Source organism: Pelobates fuscus, chromosome 3 (genome assembly GCF_036172605.1).
Source record: "Pelobates fuscus isolate aPelFus1 chromosome 3, aPelFus1.pri, whole genome shotgun sequence".
In the NCBI taxonomy this organism is placed as follows: Eukaryota; Metazoa; Chordata; class Amphibia; order Anura; family Pelobatidae; genus Pelobates; species Pelobates fuscus.
Genome location: NC_086319.1, coordinates 242,326,977 through 242,350,521, shown reverse-complemented (window position 1 = coordinate 242,350,521; position 23,545 = coordinate 242,326,977).

Sequence of the window (23,545 nt, the reverse complement as noted above, 5' to 3'; positions counted from 1 at the left end):
AATTTTTTTACACAATCGAGACATTTTGTGGAACTGCATTAACAAAGATGTATATATATATATATATATATATTTACTACACTATTTTTTGGTTTCTGAAAATAACAACAGGATTTTAAAACGTGCAAGCCATTATAGTCTTTAATATTTTACTGCTAACCCCATTTTTTAAAGGATTCAACAGATTATTGATATTAAAAAAATATCAGTATAAGCGATCTGTACATAGCACTGCTGAATAAAATATATTCTTTATTTTTTTTAATAACTAGGTGGCAAAGGGACTAATGAAAAAAAACAACAACTTTATACTACTTTATATATCATCCATATTATTGATTTATTATCAGACTGTTGTCCAGAATGCATTTATTGGTAGGGGTAAATTACAAAGGCAAAACATAGAAATCAGGCAGTGGATGTAGGCCAGACGTTGGTTTAAAGAGGAAGCATTTTGCGATGGCCAGTAGAGCAACCACGGATGGCCAGTAGAGCAACACCAAAACCAACAGGAAAGTAATTTTAACACAGGAAGGAAAATTTTACATGAGTTACTGTCCTGTAATTTGCATGCAATAAATCCACCTAATTTTCTAATAAAACATTTTATGTAAAAGTCTACTCCTTAAAGTTATCTAATAATTTTTTATTTATTTATAAAAAGTATATATATATATATATATATATATATATATATATATATATATATATATTTGATCCTAGTGAACCTATGTGTACAATGCGTATCCAAATCCTGGGCTGGAAGGGTAGAACCACACAAATATCTAGTAAATTAAATTTAATAATTACTGGTCTCATTTAATTGCATCTAACGTCACATGGAAAAACTTCTGTTATTAGAAGAAAGAATCACCATGACATTCTTGAACAAGGTGTAATTAATACATAATGGGTGAATACTTTCTATGAGTTTGAGTGGCTTTTTAGCATTCTACTTCCTTTACACATCACAACTGAATTCTTTATATCTAAACAATTTAGACAAATGGAGCAATAAAGATAATACTCTCAATGAAACTGATGATGCAATATGTCCAATATGCCCAACTAAAAAAATATACATCATGGTAAATTCATGATAGATTTAAAAAGCTGCTCAATTAGGAAAACGTTACTAGTAAATCTTTACTCATTCTGCATTATTGCTTAGCTGCAGCAAATCACCTTGCCAAATACACTAGAACACATCACTGTAGAAGAAAATATATGTTGACACCTGGTGGACATATTTGGAACGTTATAATAAAATTAAAGGGTGATATTGGCTGCCACTAGAGTGCAGTTTAAGCTGTCTTTGGAAATCATCTCCTCATGCAGAATATAATAGTTGGAACATCACTTTGTAAATCCACATTCCTTAATTCTCATCTGCAAATACAACCCACATGGCTAGACTTTCCCTTCAGCTGCTACACACTGGGTATCTTAGATCCAGAATTCCTTGGACCTGTGATAGTATCAGAGAGGGAATCACATGCTCACCCAGATGTGTATGTGATGACATCAGCACAACTTCATACTGAGCTAGAAGATGAGCTAGTAGAGTTCCATTGCCATTGTGAGGCCCAGCCAACAGAACTGCAGCAAACCAGTTCTTAATTCTTGACCATTGAAGGAGTCCTTTGATCTTTAAATTCCTCTACCTGATAGCTGGGAGCAAAAGAACTAACTCCAGAATAGTCTACTGCACATTTTAGAGTGGCCTTTTATAGTGGCCAACCTAAGGCACGCCAGTGCAATAATCATGCTGTCTAATCGGCTTTTTCATATGCCACACCTATGAGGTGGGTGGATTATCTCGTCAAAGGAGAAGTGATCACTAACACAGATTTAGACTGATTTGTGAACAATATTTGAGATAAATAGCAAAACATGAAATAAGCAAAAACAATTAAAGTTATTAGCAGAGCAATGGTAATCATACAAAGATGTCTCCTGAACCTTAGGTCTTGAAGTAGACAAGCTTTCCTGTCCTCTGCCGTTCTCTTGATAAATTCATCTAGGAGGATGCATCTGCAGACTAGGTACTGAGCCAAAGAGCCGACTAGTAGACAAAGAGAGAGTCATGTTTCTGGCTAGAGTATAACACAACCAACTGAAGCTTTTGAGTTGAAGTCTATAGAAACCGTAATGGTATTAACGGCAAAAAATCCCCAGCCTCAGAAAAAACCTCACTAAAATGAAATAAAGTGTAGCAGAATCGAATTCCCAAAATCTAAAGTTAATCAAAGAGAGGAACGGAGGACAGTCTCGGCTTTAATACCATTACGGCAGGCGCTAATATAGGGCATATATACTACAAGTGAATGCAGACATCAGACTCTATTTATATTTAATTTGCCTTGCAGGGGAGTTTGTTCATCTATTAGCAAGTATCAGCTAGTTATAGTTTAGCGGTTTATCAAGGAGATAGGTGCCCTTGAAGGCACAGATATATCGACAGTGATTTTTTGTAACATCCTACAATTTCAGTTTCTTTCATATTAGCAGACAGTGTTCTATTTATTTTTGGTACCTTATCTAGTCATTCATTATATTGATACTGTTAACTAATCTCTCCTTCTCTCTGTAATATATCTCCTCTCTGTATTTCACGTTATATATGTTCATTTTGCAACATCAGCCATCACTTCCTGTCCAACAGTTCCTGTCAGTACAACAGCTCGATCTATGTTCTTGTAGGCATATATATATATAGTGATTAGCTCTGCATTTTCAACCAGTCTACATATTGTATATTTGGCAATATACCATACATATACCCTGCGCGGTGGGTGGGCGCCATAAATCACAATGGGGGGGACCTACTGTCCTCCCGCCCACCCGTGAGCGGTGGGTGGGGGCCATAAAATAATGAGGGGGGGGGGACCTACTGTATGATGTTGTATCGATCAGGTAGTGTAAGGGTTACGCCCGCTTCACAGTGACAGACCAAACTCCCTGTTTAACGCACCGCAAACAACCGCAAACAGTCCATTTGCACAAGCGCAAATTCCCCATTTGCACAAGGTTGGATACCAAGCTAGCCATGTCCCGCTCCTTGTCCTCACTGATGTCATTGAAGGTCTCTTCCTCCACCCAGCCACGTACAACACCAAGGATCCCCGAAAGGTGACAACAAGCCCCCTGGGATGCCTGCTGTGTTTGGTCTTCCACCTATCTCCATTCAGGACAGTGTTTCTTTCCTCTTGTTTCTATATTCCTAATTAGGGTTAACCCCTTCACTGCCCTATAGATTTTTTTCTATATTAAGCTTACATTCTGTTAATTTCCTGAGTTGAAGTCTATTTCCGACTTAATAACTTTTAAATTGTCAACAGGTAAAAGGAAGATTATATATGCTCTGATAGGCTCTTACAAATTATCCATACAATATTAGAAATTGAGGTAAATTGAGGATAAAAGCCTGTGCCTATTATCACGTTGTTTTTAGAGAGGATCAAGGCCATCTGTACTCCAATCTCAGAGAGATCCTGCATTGTTTATAGGCAGAGTGGAACATTTAGCCAGTCTAAGTACTGCATTGCCAATTAGGAGCAAAGTCCTAGATACTAGCATATGACATCCCAATAAATGAAGATTCGAGATACTCTCTGGTGTTGATAACGTCTCTTAGTGTAGAGCCATTCCTCCATAATAAGGGCTTTAATAGTACCAGGAACTGGAAAAGATGCTCTGTACCTTCTGACATATGAAAAGAAAGATAGATGTAGAAGGCTCAACCTTAGAAGATTCTTTCAGGGATAATGACCTATTGACTCTGGAAATCAAATGGTCCACTTTAGCTAATTCTGAAGGTACTGAGTGATGCCTTGAGATACCTCCTGTGTGATATTGCATAATATATGGCACAGGGGTAGATGGGCCAGTAGCCACTTTCAGACAGTCTGCACAGAGGATCCTTTATGCCTGACAGAGGATCCTTTAGGGCGACTTTCCTTGTATTATCTGGATGATTTTCTTCTGGTAGGGCTTATCATAGGGAATTCCAATAACCAACCTAATGCGTTGCATTGACAACAAAACAGCTGTCCATGAGTGGTTCACCGGCTTTGCATCTCTTCCTGAGTTGTGTTTCAAAGCTGTTATATACTGCAAACTCCAAGGAATACATGTTTAAAATGGAATAATGAGGCAAAATGTGATTCCTTGTTGAACTAATTTGCATATGCTCACCCAGAATCCATTGCAGTTGTAACTTCACTGCAAATTTGAGATTTCTTTGGGAAAATCAAGTATATAGATTGACTGGTGTGCATATCTGTGTTTAACAATGTATTGGGTATATATATATATATATATATATATATATATATATATATATATACAGTTGCAAGAAAAAGTATGTGAACCCTTTGGAATGATATGGATTTCTGCACAAATTGTTCATAAAATGTGATCTGGTCATCATCTAAGTCACAACAATAGACAATCACAGTCTGCTTAAACTAATAACACACAAAGAATGAAATGTTGCCATGTTTTTGTTGAACACACCATGTAAACATTCAGAGTGCAGGTGGAAAAAGTATGTGAACCCCTAGACTAATGACATCTCCAAGAGCTTATTGGAGTGAGATGTCAGCCAACTGGAGTCCAATCAATGAGATGAGATTGGAGGTGTTGGTTACAGATGCCCAGCCCTATAAAAAACACACACCAGTTCTGGGTTTGCTTTTCACAAGAAGCATTGCCTGATGTGAATGATGCCTCGCACAAAAGAGCTCTCAGAAAACCTTCGATTAAGAATTGATGACTTGCATAAAGCTGGAAAGGGTTATAAAAGTATCTCCAAAAGCCTTGCTGTTCATCAGTCCATGGTAAGACAAATTGTCTATAAATGGAAAAAGTTCAGCACTGCTGCTACTCTCCCTAGGAGTGGCCGTCCTGTAAAAATGACTGCAAGAGCACAGCGCAGACTGCTCAATGAGGTGAAGAAGAATCCTAGAGTGTCATCTAAAGACTTACAAAAGTCACTGGCAAATGCTAACATCCCTGTTAGCAAATCTACAATACGTAAAACACTAGACAAGAATGGATTTCATGGGAGGATACCACAGAGGAAGCCACTGCTGTCCAAACAAAACATTGCTGCACGCTTACAGTTTGCACAAGAACACCTGGATGTTCCACAGCAGTACTGGCAACATATTCTGTGGACAGATGAAACCAAAGTTGAGTTGTTTGGAAGAAACACACAAAACTATGTGTGGCGAAAAATAGGCAGAGCATACCAACATCAAAACCTCATCCCAATTGTGAAGTGTGGTGGTGGGGGCATCATGGTTTGGGGCTGCTTTGCTGGGTCAGGGCCTGGACGGATTGCTATCTTTGAAGGAAAAATGAATTCCCAAGTTTATCAAGACATTTTGCAGGAGAACTTAAGGCCATCTGTCTACCAGCTGAAGCTCAACAGAAGATGGGTGTTGCAACAGGACAATGACCCAAAGCATAGAAGTAAATCAACAACAGAATGGCTTAAACAGAAGAAAATACGCCTTCTGAAGTGGCCCAGTCAGAGTCCTGACCTCAACCCGATTGATGTGGCATGCTGTGGCATGACCTCAAGAAAGCGATTCACACCAGACATCCCAAGAATATTGCTGAACTGAAACAGTTCTGTAAAGAGGAATGGTCAAGAACTACTCCTGACCATTGTGCACGTCTGATCTGCAACTACAGGAAACGTTTGGTTGAAGTTATTGCTGCCACAGGAGGTTCAACCAGTTATTAAATCCAAGGGTTCACATACGTTTTCCACCTGCACTGTGAATGTTTACATGGTGTGTTCAATAAAAACATGGCAAAATTTCATTCTTTGTGTGTTGTTAGTTTAACCTCTTCAGGAAGGAGTCAATAGTACACGTTCTGATCAAAACAAAACGTAAAATAAAACTGGAATTTGCGCTGTATGTCTGTTCAACCGTAATTCACCTCTTTCATATTAAATTCACCCACACTTATTATATATCATTTTGTTCAGGAGAAACAGGGCTTTAATTTCATATAAAATATTTATATATGAAACATAATTTATTATGAATAAAATAAAAAAAACTGTGAGAAATTAATTTTTTTTTTTTAAATTTGTAGTTCCGCCTCACATTTTAGCTGTAAATGTCATAATACTGTTAGGTTTTACTGCAGAAAAATGCACATATTTGTAATCAGCGATGTCTCATGAGTACAACAGTACCCCCCATTAACAGGTTTTATGGTGTTTTGGAAAGTTACAGGGTCAAATATAGAACATTCCATTTTCAAATTGAAATTTGCCAGATTAGTAATGTTACCTTTGAGACGGTGTGGTAGCCCAGGAATGAGAATTACCCCCATAATGGCATACCATTTGAAAAAGTAGAAAACCCAAGGTATTGAACGTGGGGTATGTTTAGTCTTTTTTAGTAGCCACTTAGTCACAAACAATGGCCAAAGTTAGCGTTCATATTTGTTTTTGTGTGAAAAAAGCAAAAAACTAATATTTGCCCAGTGTTTGTGACTAAGTGGCTACTAAAAATGACTAAACATAACCCATTTGCAATACCTTGGGTTGTCTACTTTTGCAAATGGTATGCCATCATGGGGGTAATTCTTATTCCTGGGCTACCATACGTTCTCAAAGGCAACATAACTAATCTGGCAAATTTCAATGTCAAAAAAATTTAATGCAAGCCTTATATGTGACTCTCTAACTTTCCAAAACAACATAAAACCTGTACATGGGGGGTACTGTTATTCTCGGGAGATTTCACTAAACACAAATATTAGTGTTTTAAAACAGTTAAACATATTACAACAATAATATAGTCCATAAAAGTGCAGTTTGTTTGTAAAAAAAAGCAAAAAACGTCAATTTTTACTTAAAATATCATTGTTGTAATACAATTTACCAGTTTTAAACACTAATATTTGAGTTCAGCGAAGTCTCCTGAGTAAAACAGTACCCCCTATGTACAGGTTTTATGGTGTCTTGGAGAGTTACAGGGTCAAATATAGTGCTTGCGAATTAAATTCTCTGCACTTTTTCCCTGTGTTGTCAGGCATGTCAATCAAATTTTAATTAATCAAATGACATAATTATGTTAAAAAATTACTTAAATATAAATTCTACGTGTATACTAATGTAATCTTTTATGTAATTATATGTATTTATCTCTATATATATATTTGCGGTTATTTGTATTTTATATATAGATAGATATATATAGAATGTCATTCTAAGTGTATTCTGTTACCAATATATATATATATATTAATAACAAAATACAGTTAGAATGAAATTACATATGAATATATAATTTATTTTAAATTTTGTTTCAATATTTTATTTATTTATTTAATTATTTTATTTATTTATTATTGTAATTATACGTATATATATAATATATGTGTATATATCTATTATCTATATATATAATATATATATATACATATTATATATATGTAACGTCATCCTAAGTGTATTTTAATACTAATATATATACTAATATTAATATTGAAATACATTACATGACGTTAAATATATATATATATATTAGATACATAATATATATATTTATATTATATATATAAAAAGGCATTTAATTTATTTTATAACATGTAATTTTTTTTTTTTTTTTTACACTAGCTACCAGCAGGGGGACTGATATTTTAGACAGTCCCCCTGCTGGCCGATCCACAGCCAGCTATAGGGGGCCATGTGATCGCTCTTTGAGCGACCTCACTTGCCGGGGGGGGGCTACCTGGGCTGTCAGGCAGCCCTCCTGAAGAGGATCGCGGCGGAGGTGAGTACGCCGGACTTCCAGGGGCTTCAAGCCATTACGGCGTTCTATGCCGCCGCAACGGCTTTAAAGCCCTTTAAAGCCGCGACGGCATAGAACGCCGTAACGGCGTTAAGGGGTTAAGCAGACTGTGATTGTCTATTGTTGTGACTTAGCTGATGATCAGATCACATTTTATGACCAATTTGTGCAGAAATCCATATCCCAAAGGGTTCACATATTTTTCTTGCAACTGTGTATATATATAAACATAGAATGTGACGGCAGATAAGAACCATTCGGCCCATCTAGTCTACCCAATTTTCTAAATACTTTCATTAGTCCCTGGCCTTATCTTATAGTTAGGATAGCTTTATGCCTATCCCACGCATGCTTAAACTCCTTTACTGTGTTAACCTCTACCACTTCAGCTGGAAGGCTATTCCATGCATCCGCTACCCTCTCAGTAAAGTAATACTTCCTGATATTATTTTTAAACCTTTGTCCTTCTAATTTAAGACTATGTCCTCTTGTTGTGGTAGGTTTTCTTCTTTTAAATATAGTCTCCTCCTTTACTGTGTTGATTCCTTTTATGTATTTAAATGTTTCTATCATATCCCCCCTGTCTCATCTTTCCTTCAAGCTATACATGTTAAGATCCTTTAACCTTTCCTGGTAAGTTTTATCCTGCAATCCATGAACCAGTTTAGTAGCCCTTCTCTGAACTCTCTCTAAGGTATCAATATCCTTCTAAAGATACAGTCTCCAGTACTGCGTACAATACTCCAAGTGAGGTCTCACCAGTGTTCTGTACAATGGCATGAGCACTTCCCACTTTCTACTGCTAATACCTCTCCCCATACAACCAAGCATTCTGCTAGCATTTCCTGCTGCTCTATTACATTGTCTGCTTACCTTTAAGTCATCAGAAATAATCACCCCTAAATCCCTTTCCTCAGATGTTGAGGTTAGAACATCAAATATTCTGTACTCTGCCCTTGGGTTTTTACGTCCAAGATGCATTATCTTGCACTTATCCACATTAAATGTCAGTTGCCACAACTCTGACCATTTTTCTAGTTTACCTAAATCAGTAGCCATTTGGCTTATCCCTCCTGGTACATCAAACCTGTTACATATCTTAGTATCATCAGCAAAAATACATACCTTACCATCAAGACCTTCTGCAATATCACTAATAAAAATATTAAAGAGAATGGGTCCAAGTACAGATCCCTGAGGTACCCCACTGGTGACAAGCCCAAGCTTTGAATATACTCCATTGACTACAACCCTCTGTTGCCTGTCACTCAGCCACTGCCTTACCCATTCAACAATATTGGAATCCAAACGTAAAGATTGCAGTTTATTGATAAGCCTCCTTTGTGCAACATTGTCAAAAGCTTTACTGAAATCTAGGTAAGCAATGTCTACTGCACCACCCTGATCTATAATTTTAGTTACCCAATCAAAAAAATCAATAAAATTAGTTTGTCATGATCTCCCTGAAGTAAACCCATGTTGTCTCTGATCTTGAAATCCATGTGTTTTTAGATGTTCAGCAATCCTATCCTTTAACATGGTTTCCATCACTTTCCCCACTACTGAAGTAAGGCGATATATATATATATATAAAGTTACAGTACCTTGCACTCTAGCTTCAAAATTCCATGGCCCGGTGCATTACCAGGGCTCCAGTATTCAAGTGGTTAAAGTAGTTGGCTGCACTCTCGGACTTCCATAAAAAATAACTTTTATTGTAGCATTTAAAACAGGATCAACGTTTCAGTCCTCCTTTGGGACTTTCATCAGGATCATACATTCTTTACAAATAAAAGTGAATATATAGGGTGCAACAGAATGTAAATTGACACCTCCCCCCCCCCCCCCCCCCCCCGGTGCTGTGTGTTGAAACCGGCATCCTGCCGGACCCAGTGCGCATGTGCAATGTTAGCTCCCCCCTCAATCGTGACGTCACCACGTTTGTATTGCCGCCATTACCATGATGATGCGGCTTACTGCAAATTGCCATAGAGACCTGTAAACATGATAGTGGGGACCCATTATACCATGCACACCATTCAATAAGTTCCCAAACAGCATGTATATGGGCATAGTGAGGACAACACAGACCTTCAGGGGTGTATTAAGACGAAAGTGTAAAAGAGTAAAAGATCATTAGTGGATCATATTCTTAAAGTGCTATGCAAGTGAATCAATGGTGTAAACATTGTTTTACTTGAAATAACATAACCAAGCCATACTTTACAAAATGTCTATGTATAAAGTGCTACTGTATATAAAGTGCTTGTGTAAATTGAAAGTGCTAATGTGACAAGCTGAAAAGTGACTTTGTGCACCGAATGCATATAGTGTTAAAGTGCAAGAATGGAGGTGAAAATAATAACGTACAGTAACTAAAATACTTGCATAACAATAAATTACTTGCATAAATGAGTATAGTAGAGATTTATGTATCTTTTTTAGTTACATCATTTTTGGGTGTTTTTCAGTTGAAATTTTTTTTTAAACTCGTGTACCCTTTATAATTTTGGGCATCAAATATTATATGTTTTTCTTAGCATATGAGGAAAATACTGGTACTAAATATATCTCACTCTAATAGGCTCATTATGCTTGCTTCTAAAAAAAGATATACAATTACATAATTAAAATACAAGTGGGGAACAAGTAAAAAAATTAAATAAATCTACAAAAACGAATGTAGGGACAAAGATTCATTAAGTCCTCTCAGGGACACTGTGTTCAGTTCATATATTCAGTATGCTTCTTTATTTAGAAGCATCTTTCCTCAAACACCACCTCTCTTGGGTACAGGAATGTGATCAATCGCCAAGAATCTCAGTGTAGCCAGAGGATGCTTAAATTCAAAGAAATGTTTTGCGACCGGTTTGTCTGAATGACCATCCCTATATGCAAGTCGGCATATAGGGATGGTCATTCAGACAAACCGGTCGCAAAACATTTCTTTGAATTGCCAGTCGGCATATAGGGATGGTCATTCAGACAAACCGGTCGCAAGACATTTCTTTGAATTTAAGCATCTCTGGCTACACTGAAATTCTTGGTTATTGATCACATTCCTTTACCCAAAAGAGGTGGTGATCGAGGAAAGATGCTTCTAAAAAAACTGGACGACACACTGTTCTGGAAGTACAACTGAAGTTTATTCTGCCACACAAGGCTTTTATGCATTTCCCCAAGCATGCGCTTTCCAAATCAAGAACACAAAGGTTTCTTTCCCAAGAGCCTTTGTGTTTGAGAGATAATTGAGCTCAAATTAGGATATTTCAATTATCTCTCAAATACAGAAGCTTACATATTTTTTTACTATACCCCAAAAATACATGAAAAGAATACAGGAACACCATATTCCTGAATATCCCCGATCTGAGCAAACAACATTGGTTCAGTAGAACAAAAGTTATGTTCGAACAAAGTTTTAATCGACCTGCCACAAGGTGATAGCCCAAAACAGTTCCAGAGGATTGGGCAGGATGGCCAGTTGGCTTTCGGGGGTTCCTGTATGAACACCGACAATCGCTCCTCCTGGTTGCTATGGAGTGAATGCTCCCCCTGTTCAGTAGTTCCTTTCTCCTGAACGCCATTCGTCTAGTTGGTTGGGAAGTGGGATGGGCAGTGGTACCATCTTTGCCAGGGCTCGTGGAGACATGAGGCCAAAAATAGTTCCAGGCGTTCTACGATCAGGTACCACTGCTTGCGTTTGGAAGACAAAATGACCGCCATGCACTGGACCACATGCGTCGTTTATACGAACAGCAGCCACCCAGGGAAAGCACTCAAGCGAAGGTGTCAAGTTAATTTGTGGTTAACAGCCAGGGAGGTCAGTGTTCACTGGGCATAACAAGGGACCACACACCAGTCATTCAGGAGATGAACAAGCGGGTATGAACAACCAAACATAAGGGAATGGAGTCTGCTACACTGGTGTCTTTGTGGCATGAATCAAGGGGTAGTTCTTCATTTAACCTTTCTGTGTCGATTCTTCAGTTGAAGAAACACATTGGCATTCATTGGACCTGGTGATATGTGTCTCTATCTACCTTGAACATTCTGCTTCTTGAAAAAAGTCTGCACAAATGTTCATTGTACCCCTGGGATCCAAGATGGCCGCAGCCTCCTCTTCCATGGTAGGCTGATGGATTATGGCAGCCATTTCATAAACATATCAAGTTCTGCAATATTCCTCATGGTATATGGCTCACTCTTTAAGAGCTATTGTATCTATTTATGGGCTTATGCAGCCAAGGCTTCAGCACAACGTATGCTGTAAGTAATTGGTCCTCCAACAACAGCCTCTTCTGGAAATATTGCCCTCCGTGCTGCTTCCTGTAATTTTTTCTTTGGTATATGATGTATAATACAGTTTACATCATAGTGTGGATCTGTGCCAAGTTTTTGTGTTGTCCCCCGTTTTCATTGGGTAATTTTATTACAGAAGAACATTTGTGCCACTACCTGATAAAAAGAAAATATTGCTCACAATTCCCAGACTACGCAAATAGCTTGATGCTGGTTGTCGACATTTTATAATTTAACAATTAAAAAAACATGGATTCTTTAAAAACAAACTCTTCAAATATTGAAATAATATAAAAAGAGAATTTTCTGTAACAAATGTTTTTTTTTATTTAAGTGAAAACATATATCACAAAGTGCACACCACATAAGTGTACAAAAATGGCATGAAAAAAGGAAAAACCTGACAAAAATTCATTCACCTAAAAAAATACATAAGGGGGGGCAGAAATAAAAAAAAAAAAAAAAACTGGACGTATTTCGCATTTTCGCATTTACTAAATGACGCTTCCTCGGCAAGTAAAATCCAATCAAAACACCAAGCTTTGAAAAGGCTAAGTAAGGGGAATATACCATTCCCTCTCTTAATTACTTCAATTTTCTTTCCTTGCTTATTTACTCCAATTATCTTAAAACAGCTTAAGTGAATTAACCAGCTCTGTTATTACTCATTGTAGTAGTGCCATGGATAGGGCTGAGAAAATGGGAAATTAATTTATACTCACTGATATTTTCCTTTCCATGTCATGGCTACATAGGCTGAAGAGAGACATGCGTCCATCAAGTCCAGCCTTTTTCACATCTGTTATTTGCTGTTGATCCAAAAGAAGGCAAAAAATCCAAGTTTGAAGCACTTCCAATTTTGCAACACAGTAGGAAAAAAATTCCTTATTGACCCCAGAACTTATCCTTGGTTTAAAAATATATTACCCTACAATTTAAAAATTATATCCCTGAATATTATGTTATGTTTTTATAAGTATGCACCCAGTTGCTGTTTAAAACCAGAAACTGGATGCATACTTGTGCTGATAAAACTATTCCTTCAGGAAGATAATTCCACATCCTTATTGTTCTTACTGTAAAAAAAAACATTTTCCTTTGCCATAGACTATATTTCCTTTGTTCAAGTCTAAACATGTGACCTCTTGTCCCATGTATAGTCCTGTTGTGAATAGATTTCCAGACAACGGTTTGTATTGGCCCTGGATATATTTGTATAATGCTGTCATCCCCTCTGATGTGCCGTTTTTCTAAACTAAAGATGTGTAAATTTGTTAACCTTTCTTCATAACTAAAATGTTCCATTCTTTTTATTGATTTTGTAGCTCACCTCTGCACTTTTTTAGTGCCATAATATGCTTCTTTAGAACAGGTGCTCAAAATTGCACAGCATATTCAAGATGTGGTCTTAGCAGTGATTTATAAACAGACCAAATTATATTCTCATCCTGAGAATGAATGCCCCTTTTTATACATGACAATACCTTACTGGCCTTAGCCACTGCTGACTGACATTGCACATTGTTGTCTAATTTGTTTTCTATAAAAATTCCCAAATCCTTCTCATATGTTGTTATCCCTAATTCACTATCATTTAGGGTATAAGTTGATAGTGCATTCTTTGAGCTGAAGTGCATAACTTTGCATTTTTCTACATTAACTGCCATCTGCCATTTGAGTGCCCAAGCTATCTAAATCCATCTGCAGCAAAATAATATTTTGCTCACATTGTATTACTTTACATAATTTTGGGTCATCTGCAACACTAAAACATGATTTTCAAGGCTTATTTCAAGAACATTTATAAACATGTTAAATAGAAGTGGTCCCAAAAGAGAACCCTGAGAGACAACACTTACCACTTTTGTCCAGCTTGGAAATTTACCATGAATGGCAACTCCCTGTGCTTTATTTTTAAGCCAATGTTCTACCAAAGAAAAATAATTTTAATCTCGACCAATTTCTTTGTGTTTGAACACTAACCTGTTGTGTGGAACCATATCAAATGCCTTAGAAAAATCCAAGTAGATCAAATTCACTGCTACACTCTGAACTATACGTGTACTTACTTCTTCATAGAGTGCAATTAGGTTAGTTTGACATGACCTATGTTTTATAAAACCATGCTGATTTTTGTTAATAGCAATGTTCTTCTCAATTATTTCCTGAATATTATCACTTAATAACCTTTCAAATACTTTCCCAGCTGCAAAAGTAAAGCTCACATGTCTAGAATTTCCAAGTAAGGAATTTAAACCCTTTTTGAATATAGGAAATACATCTGCTTTCCTCCAATCCTCCGGTACAATTCCTGAAAAAAAGAATCTTGAAAGATTAAAAACAGAGGTTCCTTAAGTACTTGTGGGTGGATACCACAAGGCCCTGCAGCTTTGTTTATATTAACTTTCTTTAGTTGCTGCAGCACCATGTCTTGAGTCATGCAATCACAATGTTTCTATGCACCTGGCAGTCAGCCAGAGAAAGAATACAGAGAAGAGGAGAACTAAAACAATGTTTCAGTTTTTTTCTTTAGTGAATAACCCTAATAATTTATTTTCCTCTGTCCCTTGACTTTGAGTCAAAGGAATTATAAGAGGAGAGTACAGAGTCTGCCTCGCTCTTTACCGGTGTTCTCCCTGATGTTGGCCGCTGTGCACTGGAGCTCTTACATGGCTCAGCTTTCCCTGGCTTGAATAATGGCGTGAGGGTGCTTGCATTAACACGCAGATGTCACGCAAGCACGTTCTGGAGTCACATGACCGCAAACCAGCCTATCACTGACCTCCTAGGGCTATTTAAGCTAATTTTTGCCCACATACAGTGCCCTGTCATGGTTTCTTTTTAGTGGTTTTCTATAGTTTTATTTATGTTGTCTGACCCTGGCTTATGTATTGACCATTCTCCATTCTATTGTCATTGGTGTTTGCCTTGTCTACTCATTTGCATTGCTCACTGTCTCCCTGATCTTGGTCTGCCTTGCACTATTTTGTATAGTGTTAAGTCCAGGTAATATGCTTTAGTATTTTGGTTTAGTAATATATTAGTTGTTCGCTTGAGTTCTCCATTTTGGATCTTAGCCCATCCTGACATTCGTTTAAGCAGAAAAGCAGAAAGTCATCAGATAGGTACTGTGGGAATATATTTGCAATATGCGTATCCATGTTGTACAAACCAACAGAAAAACTCCAGGAATCTCATATTATAAAATGGCTACACAGAGCTTTGGATAAATCAAATACATGATATCAAGTTTTTTTTAAATATCATGGCATCTGAAAACTAACCCCATCATTGTAAGGTCCTATAAGTTTGTGCCAACTTTGATACAACATATTTATTGTATTTATTCTTCTAAATATCCGAACTCACTTCTGAACTTGAGTGAACGGCAATTATCCTTTAATCCTCCGACATAGCCTTGAGAAAGCACAAGCTAGCTCTGAAATCCATTCATTGAATTGTTTTGAATATATTGAAATATATTCAAATAGAATATAAAATAGATGTGGATCTAAATAAATGACTATATGCTCTAAATTATCTGCTCCAAAATTTGGTGATGGTTTTTTTTTTTTTTTTTTTTCTTCTTTTTTTTTCTTTTTTAGAAAGATAGTGTCACAATGATCCCATAGGAACCAGCATAAATAACAAAAATAAAATAAATAAATAAAAAAAAAAAAAAAAAAAACCATCACCAAATTTTGGAGCAGATAATTTAGAGCATATAGTCATTTATTTAGATCCACATCTATTTTATATTCTATTTGATTTATCCCTTAGTAAGGCCAACAAATACTTCACAATAAAATACAAATATAATAAACTATCTAGCTAGAAGAGTGTCCAAATAAGCCCTTGTATTTTTTTAACCAATCTTTGTACCATTGTTGCTTCTTCGACATAAAAGTCGAATTGTTGATCAGCTCATATTCCATTGACATTTGGAACATGATCTGATCAATCAATAGTTGCTTGTCAAACGGCTTTGATGATTTCCAATGTCGCGCAATAATGATTTTAACAGCGACTAGGCAATGAATGGCAAAACAAACATCCTTCTGGGAATTGAAAGTCAGGTTTAAATGTAAGAGGGCCGCAGCGGCATTCTCCTCAATTCTATTTGTCGTCATGGCTGTAAAAATATTAAACGCCCATAACCATAAATATTTAACCGCAGGACAGGTCCACCATATATGTGTATAAGTACCTGGCTGACTTCCACATCTCCAACACGTTGGATCAGTAGAATCATATATTCTGGCCAGTCTGGCTGGAGTATAGTACCATCTATATAAAACTTTAAAATGGCACTCAGACAGGTTAAGGCAGTGTATATATTTATTTACCATAGTTAGAGAGGAGTTCCACTCCTCTACAGAAATCTGCAAATCTAATTCTAGTTCCCACCTTTTAATCAATCTGTGAGGGGATTCTTTAAGCAGCTCCAACAAGGACGCTGCCACAGACGAAATCTTTCTAATGGCTTGGCTTCGAAAAATAAATTCCAATTTCTTTGCAAATATATTAGATGATTTAATAACATTTTTGTGGATGAAATTTTTTAAACGAAGATAAGTAAAGATTTCTCCGCCTGGAATATGACGAGTATCTATAATGCTTTGGAAAGGTACGATCTTATCTCCCTGCATAATGTCTGCAATCCTCAGTTTGTCAACATTATTCCAGTGCTTTAACGAGAAATCTTCTATCAGTATTTCCAATATGTCAAGCGTACATGTTTTCGGTATGGAATTATTTATGCTTAGTTTTTTCTTAATGTTTAGCCATTCTCCCAGCATCTGGGATAATATCAACGAGCTAGTTAGAGGAGAGTTTTTAAGGAAAGTCTTTGTAGTTGTCCACAAAGAATGTTGTAATTTATCCAAATGAGCCACTTTGGATTCTATAATATACCAGGGCTCAGAAACCTGTTTAGGATCCTGGAGAAGATAAATATGCCTGATAATATTCGCTTGGTAACTATATACAATGCTAGGGAAATTTAGACCGCCATTGCTCAACTTTTTAGTTAGGATCTTTTGAGTAATTCTGGGTTTTTTATAGTTCCAGATAAAATTGTTAAAACTAGATTGAATCATTGCCAACCAGGGTACAGGGACTTTAAGTGGTATCATGGAGAACAAATATAGCCATTTAGGTAAAATGTATGAGTTTATAATATTGATTTTACCCTGCCATGAAGTTTCTAAATTTCTCCATTTTTTAAGTTTAAGATTCATGTTGCGAATGAAAATCAAAATATTCCTCTCCATTATTACGGCTGGGTTAGCAGTTATAACTAGTCCCAAATAGTTTATTTCTGAATCTGTCCATATAAATTTGTAAGTGTTGGCTAAGGTAGTGACTTGTTCACTGCTCATATTCATGAACATTACTGTGGATTTATTAATATTTAATTTAAAATTTGAAATAATGGAATATCTGTCAATTTCAGACATTAAGTATTTCAGAGACGACTCTGGAGCGGAGAGCGTAAGTAACGCATCATCCGCATAGAGAGATATTTTGACATCCAGAGTATCCATTTGAACACCTCTAATTCGTGGATTGTTCCTGATATTAATAGCCAAAGGCTCAATGGACAAAATATACAACAAGGGGGAGAGTGGGCACCCTTGTCGCGTACCATTTTTAAGAGCAAACCACCCTGCAGTAATGTTGGGGCCCACAGTGCGTGCAGAAGGAGCAGAATACAAAGCCATTATGGCATTGTGTATCCAACCTGTAAGCCCGAAAGCAGTAAGAACTTCAGCTAAGTAACCCCACCCGACCCTGTCAAATGCTTTTTCAGCATCTAAAGACAGGGCCAGGAGGGGCAACTGATCTCTATTGGCCAAATCTACAATATCTATTATTCTCCTAGTATTACTGGATGCTAACCTACCCGGTACAAACCCAATCTGGTCCAGATGGATCAGGGTCGTAATTATAGACTTGATTCTCTCCGCGATTATAGCCGCGTATAGCTTCATGTCTACATTAATTAACGCTATAGGTCTGTAATTGCTGGGATCGGTACTACTTTTATTTTGTTTTAATATAGGAATGATATTTGCTTGTAGTAGTTCGGTTGGAAAAGACTCGTTTATGGCTATTTGATTGAACATATCCGTTAGAGGTTTAATCAATAGAAACTGCATATGTTTATAATATAAATTTGTAAAGCCATCCGGACCCGGAGTTTTATTTATGGGTAATCTATTTATTTGGAACTGAACTTCGTCCTCCGAAATGGTTTTATTTAAGTTTAATAAATCCTGATACGTAACTTTTGGTATTTGCGTGTCAAGTAAATACTTTTTAATATCATTAACCTTAGGGGACAGTTTTAAATTATACAAGTCCTCATAAAATTGGTTAAATCTTTCCCCTATTGAGGAAGGGGTCGAATAAACCTTTTGACCGTCTGTCAGTTGTTCGACTCTATTTTTTGCGTTGAAATTTTGTAATCGTTTGGACAGATTTTTATTAGCTCTATTCCCCGTATAGTAATTATTTAGTTTTAATTTATGAATATTTGTTATGATTTTCTGTTCAACCTTTAGATTTATTTGTTTTTGTAACCCTTTTAACTTTGTGTTTATTTCTGCAGAGGGATTCTGTTTATTAAGTTTCGATAAATTATAAAACTCAATATACAAATCACTCAAGGTCTTTCCAGTATTGATCTTCATAATGTGGGCTAATTTAATTAAATATCCGCGCATAACTGATTTATGTGTACACCAATTGTTTGCTGGAGATGTATCGGAGGAGCTGTTCTCCTGCCAAAAATATTTTAATAATTGGGTTAGTTCCTCCTTGCTCTTTGGATCATTAATAAGAGCATCATTCAGTCTCCAAGTATTTCGGACTGGGGGAGATTTATTTCCGAGCTCCATTAATATAAAACTATGATCTGACCAAATACTGTCTTTAATTTCACTTATGTTGCATAAAGAAATCGAATTTGCATCCAATAGACAAAAATCAATCCTAGAATATGATCCATGTACACAAGATTGATGAGAGTAATCTTTGTCGGTTGGATGCAATATTCTCCATATATCATGCAGGTTGTATTGTTTGCAGATAGTATGGAGTTTTTTAGCCTGCTTAATAGTTCTTTTATCAGTTAGAGTGCCAAATGTATACAACTTATCCATTTTAGGGTCACTGACACAGTTAAAGTCCCCAGCTATAATTAGATGGCCTTTGTGCACTTTATCAACTTGACTCATTATAGACAAAAATTTAGCCATAGGATCTACATTCGGCAGATACACATTGACTAAAGTATAAACCGTATTATCAATGGCACAGACAATAATTATAAATCTAGCTTCTGTATCCAATTCAATATACTTAATTTCAACATTGAGATTACTATTAAAGATAACTGCAACCCCTCTTTTTTTGTTATTCGTTAATGAAGCATGCACAATGGTGGGAAACTTGTCCCCTCCCCATTTCTGGGTACGATCCTTTAACCAATGAGTTTCTTGTATAAATGCCAGTTGTATATTATGTTCAGCTAACGAGGCATACAATCTTCTCCTCTTTCTATTTGTATTTAAGCCTTGTGCATTTAACGACATAAACTTAATCATATTTTTCATGTGGAGTTTTCAAAAGTATTTGATGTGCTTGGACCCCACGTCTAAAGTCAAAGAATTGGACAGCTACCATCATCAAGAGTTTCTCCAAAATATCATATGCTCCAAAATAAAAACAAAAAAAACAAATCAAATACAAAAATATACCACCCATAATAAAACAGAATTGGATCAAAATTGATCCAATAGCCACAGACAACATATAACGAATATAGAAGAACCTAGTTCCCTAGTTCTTCCCGTTTCCTCCTTGTCCCTCTTTTCTCTCTTGCACTGTGAATTTCAGATGGTACTAGAAATTGACAGAAACAATGTAGTATCACTACACCAAGAGGGGCAACCTCCCAGAGAAGACTAACAACAGCCTCTTAGAGTCTTACGTCCACTATTTCCATTTAAGTCGGGGAAAGCAGGATACCCTTAAACTGGTCCCACCTAACGTATTCTGTGTGTATTAGTGTCAATACAGTTAACCAGACAGGGTCATTATATAAATGCAAAGAGGGGAAAAATTTGATATGCCTATCAATTATCTGTATACAGAGAAAGAACTGAGGGTATGATTGGGTCTGGTATGATTTCCAACAACAAGGGCATAGGCCATAGGAGATAAAGTTTACCCGTGCCATTTATCGGATTCTACTGTGGGGCTAGTTAATTCAGATAAGCCCCCTATGACCAGCGCTTATACCTCCCAATATATATCACCATTAGGTAGTCGTGCCGTGATTTCTCAACTTCATATTCTATTCGGTGCTTACCCATCTACCCCCACATCTTAATAGAGTAAAATAGCAATGGGTATAAATTACATGCTTATTTTACCTTAATTCGTGGATCCCCGCCAGCATTGACATTTTAAAGAATGGAATTATCATACAAATATAGTACCATTGTGCCCGTGCAGATTATTTGTGCACATTTATATGAGTGTGCATAGCAGATTTCTATCTAATCTATCCCCGCGAACATCCTTCCATATTTGTTTCCGAATAGTGATAAATTTAAACTTTGACAAATTAACATTCTTTTCCCTTTACCCATTTTCATATTTACACACAGTGTTGTCTTGTGGTAGTAAAACAAAATTCAATGACTATGACAATTGTTTATATTTTAGAATACCGTGTCTAAATATCTATAGGCCCTAGCAGTTTAATTTGCGAATGGCTTATAGAGTTGCTAATGTATATCAACTTGCCTATACCAATATACCGTGACATCTTAAGTTTATCTGTGAGTTTACAGTTTCTAATGTGAATCTGCATTAGCAGAGTAATTATTAATCTGCACATACAGAGAAATAATGAAAAGTGAATAGTGAATCTATATTAAATCAAACATTTAAATCATACTTTTCTTCTCATCTAGTGAATTGTCTTAAACAAGTAAAATCCCAATCACCTTATCATCCCCCCTGTTTATAGCTATTGAGTAACCATGGCTAATTGTGATAGCTTTGTAGTCTGATCCCCTATGGGGCCGTCAGCCTAGACGTTCTAATAATAGTGAGTATAGGTAAGTTAACGTATTATCCAATAGTAGTAAAACAGACTACCGTAAGTATATCACTTATAATATATATAGGCTGTTGTATTCGAGGAGTGGGACATTATCCGTATTGTAGTACCATTGAGCAATTGTTTAAGGGAGTTTTTTCTTTTTTTTTTTTTTCTTTTTTTCTTTTTTTTTCTCTTTCTTTCTGCTTTCTCCCTGAATAATAATCACTCTCCTAGTTTCTTTTTTTTTTTTTTTTTCTTGTTGCCCTTATCCCCTCTCCCCCCCCTTCCCCAGCGTAACACTTCATTTCTCCCCATATGCGTTGTATTCTTAACCACTTAATGGTGCTGCTGCATTAATTTCTTGCCCTTAAGCCATTCAACCAAGTCCATATTGGTATCAAAAGTCTCTCTTTTGTCTTCATATGTCAGCGAAAGTTTCAAGGGGTGTAACCACCTGTATCTTATATTGTGAGATCTAAGTATTTGGGTTGCAGAACTAAATGTTTTCCTTTTCTGTCTGGTTTCATAGGAGAGATCCCGAAACACCTGTACATTTTGATAACAGCCAGAATTGATTTGATTTGTTCGAGCTGACCGCAGAATAGATTCCTTAAATTCATATGAAACAAAACAGGCAATGATGTCCCGTGGAAGATTTTTCTGAATTGTATAATGGCAGCATTATAAGATCTACTTGGTGAAATTCAGGGAGTGGGCTGCTAGGCACAAAGATCCTATTGAAAGTGGGAGGAAAAAGAAAAACCCAAAAAACTTTCCATGGGCCTTTATTTTATCATTATTATTTCATTATTATTTCTGGCTCACTCTTTATCCTGCTTTAGACCAGCCCTATGCCACTTGGTGGGCAATCAACAATTCATGTGTCTTACAGTTTTCATATAAGATCAACACTTGGACTTTGATTAAAGTAGCGGCTTCACAGCAATCAGATTAAAAGAAACTCAGAAGTCTTAACAGTATAGTGTCGATAAAAATCAAACATTCATTTCGCTTCCGTAGTTAGATTTTTCTTGTTCTTCTAACAAACACCATACATTTACAACGTTGATGATACAAAGTGTATAGTGTGTACCCGACCATGGTCATTGTGGGGGGGAAAAACTAAACAAAAAACATATGAACAGCCAAGTGCATATGATTTATGGACTAGGACACAAGTACCCTCAGTGTATGTTTTCTCACTATAGTTTACATCTCTTTGACTACTGCAGAGATGTAATAAGCTTAATAAAATATAAAAACTACTAAATGTATTATAGTAGTTTGGCTAGTGCAACATGTAGATGAGATTTTATAACCCATAAAGTTATTTTTGCATTATAGGAATATTTAAATAAATAATGAAAAAAATCTCTCTCTCGCTCATAAATATGAGTCTATCTAACCCTAAAGATCCTTTACCTTACCATTAAAGTCTACAGTATAACAAATACTCAGACACAGGCAAATCCATAAATGATAGCAAATAGGACGCATGAATCGAGTAAGTTGCAATTTTTAAGGATGTGTATTTTATACAATGGAAATACTGGGGTGTAGAATATAAAAAAAAAAAAAAAATCTGTCCAATGGACTAAAGCGGTAAATCCAATCTACTTGTCCTTGCACAAAATAATGTAATCTACAAAGATTAGGACCCTGCCAAGAGCCCTGGACATTTACTAAACTCGGAATTGAAAAACAGGGCAAAAATAGCAGATCTAGAACATTTCTATATAGTCTAAACATGGCTACATTTGCCTTAATTTTGCAATTTGGATTTATTTAGCAAAAATTTTGAGTTTTGTAAACTACCCTGAGAGTTTTCTTCCTTCCCATAATCTTTTCCTTCGTCATAGTGTGCGCATGCAAAATGTGCGTCATGTGAGCACTGTGTGTGCAGGCTGTATGCAAGCTTCCATATGATGTAGCCACCAATTGAGTTCTAGCCGAACTTAGTCTGTGGGCGTGATCGGTTGATCGTTGGATGTTGACCGATGCAAATAACGTATTTTATGTGTGAGTGTGTGTATATGTGCTGGCTATATGTAATGTGTTTGGTGCGCTCTAATCAGCCCCACACTCCTGAACATCATTTGACTGGAACGAGTCCTCTTTTACTGATTTAAATAATTATTTGTTTTGTATACAACACATTACAATCATAGAAAATGCTGAATGTTATAATTAAGAATGGGTCATTTAACTGGGCCTAAATACATATGTGCCAGTCACCCTCTTGCTAGTCAATAAAGGTTATGAACCCCACTCCAAATAACCAAGTCATGAGAATGTACACTTG